The sequence below is a fragment of the Eriocheir sinensis genome, unplaced genomic scaffold (assembly GCF_024679095.1).
Source record: "Eriocheir sinensis breed Jianghai 21 unplaced genomic scaffold, ASM2467909v1 Scaffold12, whole genome shotgun sequence".
In the NCBI taxonomy this organism is placed as follows: Eukaryota; Metazoa; Arthropoda; class Malacostraca; order Decapoda; family Varunidae; genus Eriocheir; species Eriocheir sinensis.
This window is the reverse complement of record NW_026110518.1, coordinates 1,571,099-1,577,098: the sequence shown is the minus strand read 5'-3', so window position 1 is coordinate 1,577,098 and position 6,000 is coordinate 1,571,099.

The window sequence follows — 6,000 nt, the reverse complement described above, 5'->3', positions numbered from 1 at the left end:
GTGTGTGTGTGTGTGTTTGAACCTTCATATATATCTTCTGTTGTGACCTACTTTATCCTATTTTATTTTCCGTTATCTCTACAATTTTCCACCATTAATTATACCTCAACTAGAACTAGAACGTAACTCTTGCCCGTTCAACTTTCCGACAGGTGTGCTAATAAATTAGAACTCCCTGCCTGTTTTGCCTGTTTGTTGCTAAGATGAATACATCCCTGCCTGTCTAATCCCAACATTTAGGAGTTTTTAACTCAGGAACTCACTTGCTTTGCTTGAGTTTTTCAAGTGACACAACCCACCTGTCTAACGTCATCCACGCAGGTGTGTTACGTCAGACACACACTCTTTGTTTGTTTGTAAGACGAACACAACCCACCTGTCTAACGTCATCTACTCAGGTGCGTTACGTCAGACACAAATTCTTTGTTTGTTGGTAAGACGAACACAACCCACCTGTCTAACGTCATCTACTCAGGTGTGTTACGTCAGACACAAATTCTTTGTTTGTTGGTAAGACGAACACAACCCACCTGTCTAGCCTCATCCACTCAGGTGTGTTATTTAGGCGGCACAAACCCTGTCTTGGGATGGAAGGCGATCCCACCGCCGCCACTAGACCATTAACCACCACCACCTCCATCACCACCACCATCACCACCCTCTCTCATCATATTGATTACTCCTTCACTATCCTCACCACTATCACTGCTCCAAACACCACCACCTCAATCCCGCCGCCACCAGACCACTAGGCGAGGACGAGGACGAAGAAACATGGAAACATGGACTAGCAGGCAGCAGAAAGCCTGTTGGCTCATTACTAGCCTGCCTGCGTTCAGTGATTTAATCAATCCGTTTGCCATAGGAGTGGCTCGCAGGGAAGGATTAAAGCACTTGTGTACCTACTCTTGGGAACGTTCAGTTCACACCCGTTGCAGCAAAGTGGCGATCAATGCGTTTCTTGAAGGAGTTGATGGTCTCTGCGCTAACCACTTCTGCAGGAAGGCTGTTCCAGTGGCGAACAACTCTATTTGAGAAATGACTCCTGCCGATGTCGGTATTGCATCGTTTTGCTTGAATTGTTTTTCCGTTGTTTCTTGTTCTCAGGTTAGTTTGTAGCGTGAAGAGTTTGGAGTGATCAACGTTGCTGAGCTTGTTCAGGTACTTAAAGACTTGTATCATGTCTCCCCGCAGTCGTCTCTTTTCCAACGTGAAGAGGTTGAGTCGCTCGAGTCGTTCTTCATAGGGTTTCGTCCTCAGTGATGGTATCATCTTCGTGGCGCGGCGTTGTACTCTCTCAAGTAATTCAATGTCTTTCCTGTAATTAGGAGACCAGAATTGCACGGCGTATTCCAGGTGGGGCCTTACCAGCGAATTATACAAGGATAACATAACTCCCGGCGTCTTGTATTCGAAGTTCCTCGATATGAACCCAAGCATTGTATTGGCTTTCTTACAGGCGGACTTGCAGTGTTTGTTTGTTTCAAGTCACTGCTGATGGTGACCCCGAGGTCTCTTTCCTCTTGCACAACATGTAGTGGTTCGCCACCCATGTGGTATATGTGGTTGCTGTTTCTGGATCCGATATGCATTACTTTACATTTGGTAGTGTTGAAGGACATCTGCCATTTTTCCGACCACCGAGTGATCAGGTCCAGGTCTCTGGATAATTTCGCAGTCTGCCGTCGTGAGGGCCTTCCCACCCACCTTTGTGTCGTCGGCAAATTTTGAAAGATTGGATTTTAATCCTAGTTCTAGGTCGTTGATATATATGATGAAAAGTATGGGTCCCAGCACTGACCCCTGTGGCACTCCACTTGTGACCGGGAGCCACTCGGAGGCCTGTCCGTTGAGTACAACTCGTTGTTTTCTTTCAGTGAGCCAGTCTTTGATCCACGCTGTCAGATCGTCGCCTAATCCCGCCGACTTAAGTTTCTTGAGGAGTCTTTCATGTGGCACTTTGTCAAAGGCTTTCAGAAAGTCTAGATATATAACATCACTGGGGATATGATTATCCCAGTTTTCATAGATACCTTGGAAGAAATCCAATAAATTGGTTAAGCATGAGCGCTTGTTCCTGAAACCGTGCTGAGCATCGGAAATTATGTTGTTGTCTTCAAGGAACCTAACGAGTTTGTCTCTGATGATCTTCTCGAGGATTTTACCCGCCACTGAGGTCAAGCTGATTGGTCTGTAGTTTAGGGCCACACTTTTGTCTCCCTTTTTGTAGATCGGTGTTACGTTCGCTTGTTTCCAGTCTTTCGGGACTTTGTTTTGTTGTAGTGACTGATCGTAGATGGCGGTGAGTGGCTTGAGGATTTGCTGCTTGAGTTCCTTGAGCAGCCTGGGTGACAAGTCGTCGGGTCCGGTAGACTTGTTTGTCTCGAGTTTGTCTAGGTACTTTTTCACATCCCGTTCGTCGATTGTACCAATTTCTAGGGGAGTGATTCCCATCGGTGGGGAAGGGCTCTCGGGTACGGACTGGGTATTCTCGACCGTGAACACAGACGCGAAGTTCCTGTTTAGGATTTCGACCATTTGTCTACTGTCCTGTGTTAGTGCGTCACTTTCATCTTTTAGGGGACCGATATTGCTTTTTGTCTTCTTTTTGGTTCTTATATACGTGAAGAACTTTTTCGGGTTGGACTTGGCTTCGCGTGCAATTTGCTTTTCATAGTCGCGTTTACACTGGCGAATGAGTGTTCTGCAAGCTCTGAGGCTTTGATGGTACTGTTCGCGTGCCTCGTCAGTGCTGTTTTCCTTTAGCAAGTTGTATTTTCTCTTCTTCAAATTAATCGCCCGTCGAACTTGGGTAGTCATCCATGGTGTGCTTGTGGCATTATTTGTTCTCCTTGTCTTCATGGGAACAGTCGTTCTCTCTACCTCCAGGAGTTTGTTCTTAAAGCCGTTCCACGCGCCGTCCACTGGAGCGAGGTTCATGGGTTCCCAAGTTGTCTGGGTTAGCAGCTCACGAGCAAAGTTAAAATTGGCTTTTTTGTAGTCTGGAATCTTGGACGTGTTTTCGGTGAGTTCATGGTCTGTTCTGATTTTTAGGCGAATTAGGTGATGGTCGCAACCATCCAGTTTTTCGCCGACTTGACATTCACGTGTGAGATCTGAATCACTCACGAGTACTAGGTCTAATAAGTTATTTTCCCTCGTCGGTTGGGTAACAATCTGAGTAAGAAAAGTGTCCTCTAACATTTCGAGCAATCTGTTACCCCCCCGATCTCCAATCATCGTGGTCCAGTCAATGTTGGAACAGTTAAAGTCCCCGATAATGACTGACTGTTTGTTTTGTGTTAGTGTGGAGGAGGACGAGGGCGAGGAGGACGACGAAGTTGAGGAGGACAAGGAGGAGCAGAAGTATAGGAAAATAATTCTGCCTTGGCAACGGGCGGGAACAGAGGAACACCAAGTGGCGGCGCAACATTAAAGGAACGTCACCACGTCCAGAGTGTTGCGACTCGTGTGTGTTGCGAGGTGAAAGACGCCTGACACCCCTGACACCGCCACCATCACTCCTCATGTGGCTGCTGCTTGCTTCCTCCTCCTTAATATGTCCTTGCTCTCTCTCTCTCTCTCTCTCTCTCTCTCGACTTTTTCAGTTAGGCCTTCAGCCTAAACAACCGCTTACAGACCCTTTGTAGGGAGCTTGACGTGGAGTTCTTCAACGCATGGGACAGTTTATATGGACAAAGTGAGCTCTTCCACAGGGACGGATTGCACCTTTCTCCCACCGGGGCAGCCAGATTCGGAAGGCTCCTCAACGACGCAGTACGTGTCATCCGATCAAAAAACGAGTCACAGCCACGTCCCTCCACCCCGCCCGTGTAAATAGACGCCGTGCATCGCAACAAACCCGTAACCGTGATCCCGCAAGTACCACCACCTCTATTACCAAGCCTCTAGATAACTTAAAAATCCTTAGTTTCAATGCGCGTAGCCTAAGAAACAAATTTGATGAACTGAGATGTCTTGCTCTACCAGAAAATTTTGACATAAATTTCTATAACCGAAACATTTATCGACACCACAAATATTGATTTAAGTTCCGAATACAACATAGATGGCTACAGACTCTTCAACAAAGATCGTGTAAGCCGTAGAGGCGGTGGCGTCGCCCTTTATGTCAAAAGCTATTTGCAACCCACTGACAAAACATCGGGAAACAGTAACGTTGAACATTTGTGCGTGCGAGTAAACATTGCAAAAGTCAATTTAAATATATCTGTCACCTACAGACCTCCCGGGCAATCACTCGATGACGACCTTGAAATGTACAGCGTCTTAAGGCAGTCACTTAATATCAACGACTCACTGATATTAGGAGACTTTAACCTCCCCCATATCGACTGGGCGACACTGTCAGGTACAGAAGGCGAGTCACATAGAATGATCGAATTTCTAGAAGAAAATTATCTAAGCCAAATGGTTTCTGAGCCAACTCGACAAAATAATATACTCGACCTTGTTATAACGACCCAAGATAACCTAGTCAGTAGTGTCACGGTAGGAGAACACCTCGGTTCTTGCGATCATAAATTAGTGCGCGTCGACATTAGAGCTCAATCATCAGTGACTGAAAATAAATTAAACGTGCCCAATTTCAAAAGAGCTAACTTCGTAGAAATCCGACAAAAACTAACAGAAATACAACTATCAGATGACGGCAATGTAGAGGAAGCCTGGCTAAGCTTTAAAAATCACTTACTCACTCAGCAGAACACATTCGTCCCCTTGTGCGAGAAGCGAATTAACACTAATAAAAGCCCACCGTGGTTTAATAGCGAAATTAAACAATCAGTCAATGAAAGAAAATTGTTTTACAGGTTAAAGAAAGAACAAAGCACGCCCGAAAACATTAGACTTTATAATGATGCCAGGCGACGAGTAAAAAGGCTAGTAGGTCAGGCAAAGCGTAGATATGAAGAAAATATTGCAGCCAACTGTAAAAATAATCCGAAATCCTTCTTCAGTTACATAAACAACAGAAAGGCGATCAAAAGTGGTATTGGACCTTTAACAAACAGCGACGGTGCACTAGTGACTGACAGCCAACACATTGCAAACCTCTTAAACAATTACTTTTCCTCGGTGTTTAATACTAACAGTCTTCCTCTCGCTACCACCAACACCAGTACTATTGTAAATCTCGAGCATGCATTGCCTAATTTTGAAATAACAACCGATGAAGTCCTTAAAGCTCTTCATTCACTTAAAACAAATAAAAGTCCCGGACCCGACAAAGTATATCCTATACTGCTTAAAGAAACAAAGAGCGAAATACTCTCCTCCCTCACAACCGTATTCAATATGTCCTTGCGACAAGGCATCGTCCCTTCGGATTGGAAAAAGGCTAACGTGACACCGATTTTTAAGAAAGGAGACAAAAAAAATACCAGGTAACTATCGACCCATTAGTCTAACTTCAATTGTAGGTAAGCTACTCGAGACCATAATTAGAGAAATTGTGAGTTACCTCGAAAGCCACTCATTAATTGGGGATTCACAACATGGCTTCCGTAACAAAAGATCCTGCCTGTCAAACCTACTGACCTTTTATAACGATCTCTTCTCAATTTATGACGTAACCAAATCAGTGGACGTAGTCTATCTTGATTTCCAGAAAGCGTTTGATAAAGTCCCACATCATAAATTACTTTATAAATTAAAGCAAATAGGCATTGACGGTCAAGTAAACCAATGGATCGCGAATTGGTTGAGCAACAGACAACAAAGAGTTGTGATTGACGGATTTAACTCAGAGTGGGCGCCGGTCACTAGTGGCGTCCCTCAGGGCTCGGTTCTTGGCCCAGTGCTCTTCATTATTTACATCAACGACGTGGATGTTGGACTCAATAATCGCATTAGTAAATTTGCAGACGACACAAAGATTGGTAACTCGGTTCTCACTGACGAAGACAGGCAAACCCTCCAAGAGGATTTGCACAAAATTTCAGCTTGGTCGGATAAATGGGAGATGCCCTTTAACGTAGA